Source organism: Dermacentor andersoni, chromosome 9, assembly GCF_023375885.2.
Source record: "Dermacentor andersoni chromosome 9, qqDerAnde1_hic_scaffold, whole genome shotgun sequence".
Taxonomy (NCBI): Eukaryota; Metazoa; Arthropoda; class Arachnida; order Ixodida; family Ixodidae; genus Dermacentor; species Dermacentor andersoni.
Window position 1 is genome coordinate 66249886 of NC_092822.1, and position 2142 is coordinate 66252027.

The 2142-nt window shown below is 47.3% G+C and overlaps 1 non-coding gene across 1 annotated transcript; it reads left to right on the top strand.

Annotated features, from left to right (window-relative positions):
• Window positions 1-1808: 1808 nt before the first annotated feature.
• On the top strand, window positions 1809-1911 carry LOC126528641 (U6 spliceosomal RNA). The gene has a single exon (XR_007599069.1). It is a non-coding gene; the product is annotated as a U6 spliceosomal RNA (small nuclear RNA).
• The last annotated feature ends 231 nt before the right edge of the window (window positions 1912-2142 follow it).

Consider the following 2142-nt stretch of genomic DNA (forward strand, 5'->3'; position numbering starts at 1 on the left):
CTCTCCACGCCTCCCCTGCCTCCTCCGCGCTCCCACTTCTTTGAATTCTTATTCGTTTTCGTTTCTTTCTCTTCGTTCGAGCAACCGATATAAATTCCTTGTTTCGCTTTCGGTGCTATATTGGCAATCCGACAGTGCGTGTGCGACGCGTCTGGCACAGCCGTGGACGACCCGGATAGTAAGGACGCACTGATGTGCTGTGGAGTGTTTCTTTCGTCAAACAGACGATATCCGCGACGAGGAACTGGCAAGCTTCTTGCGCAAGAACGCTTCAACAACGCACCGCGTTCGTCGTGGTCAGCGTCGGGTAACCTTCCGGGTTTTAACAGGAAAAACAGAGAAAGGGAGAAAGAAAAAGACCTAGTACAGGCTTGACGCTCACCGAAATGACACTTTTCGGAGTTTAAAATGAGACCAGCTTGCTGGATACAGTCGAAAACGACCGACAGGCGCCGATTGTGCTCGTGAAATGTCCGGTCGTATATAGTGACGTCGTCTAAATAGGACATGCAAATTTCCCATTTGAGTCGGCGAAGCACGGTATCCATAAATCGCTCGAATGTGGCTGGAGCGTTGCACAAGCCAGAGGGAACAATGATGAACTCAAAGAGGCCGCCAGGTGTTACAAAGGCTGTCGTCTACTTGTCTGATGGGTGCCTCGGAATTTGCCAATACCCTGACCGTAAACAGAAGAGAAATACGACGCGGAGTGGGGGCAGTCAACGGCGTCATCTATTCGTGGTTGGGGGTACACGTCTTTCTTTGTGACAGTGTTTAGGCGGCGATAGTCCACACAGAATCTACATGAGTTGTCCTTTTTTTCTTGACTATAGGATCACAGGAGCAGCCCAGGGGCTACGTGATTCCTCGATCACTCCCTTCCGTAACATTTCTAATATTTAACATGTAACATTTATACGATTTTCCTCCCTACATTTCGGGGAGGAGGATAACGGACTGGAAAGAGAGAAGCCGAGGCAACAGAAACACTGCGGTATTGCTCAGTGTAGCCAGAAGCAGAAGGCAGACTGTCTAATGGGACGACGATGGTTTATTCGGCGGTCATCCGTACGCGCAATACGGGAACAATTGGACAACATCAGGAACATCTGGCCGATAGAGGAGCAGTCGAACAACAGCTAGAGGAGCAGTTGAAAAACAGAGGAACAGTTGTTAGTCCAGCAAGTGCCCTGCGTTCTCCTTTTTCTCTGTGCTACCGTCCCCCTTTGCGCTAATGAATTCGAACCAACTCGTATAAGCTTGCAACCTATTACAGAGGTAACACGGAGCAATGGAAAACCTCGGAAAAGATGGCGCGCGGTGTGCTATCACATGATCACGTGAACACGTTCTTCATGCTCTCAACACTTGGGGCGTGACTACAGTGGGCGTTACGCCACAACTTACGTCATCCAGTGCCAACTGAGCCCATTGCCGCGTCAAAAAACGCGTAAGCGTTATTTTTTTTTTTTTTCTTCCAGCACCACGCTTTGAATTTACGCGCCTTGTGTGTTAACTGAAGCGACGCACACGAGAGGGCGGCACAGGCAGAGGCGCCGCAATGGGCCGCCCTCACGGTTCCCTCGTTGCACAGGTAAATCATATGAAATAAGAATCGTATTCGTTAAAACAAACTGTCGTTAGTATAACAGATCATTGCTACGAACCATAGTATATGTAAAGCATTATACCATGCGTGAATTCTTAACCGTCGTGGCGTCGAATCTTGGGATATTAAAGAACTCTCACCGCTGCTTTGGTGCGTCCGAGTTCATGGCTATATATGGTTGAACGAGGGAATAGCTGGTGTACTTCCAAAGTACATATACTAAAATTGGAACGATACAGAGAAGATTAGCATGGCCCCTGCGCAAGGATGACACGCAAAATCGTGAAGCGTTCCACATTTTTTTCGTACTTTGCAGCGTAAATGATAAGTGTTACTATTAGGGAACTTAGTTTTTTTAAAGCTTCTGTACTTTGCACGATGCTCTGACAGCCCAGTTATGTTTCAGGATGTCTCACTCTGCAATAAAAACATTACCACACGCAAACCTCAAAAAAATATATCACGTCTAATGAATACACAGTGCCATCTGTCCCAATAAAGGGATTCAATTAATCAATACAACCAGGCACGTA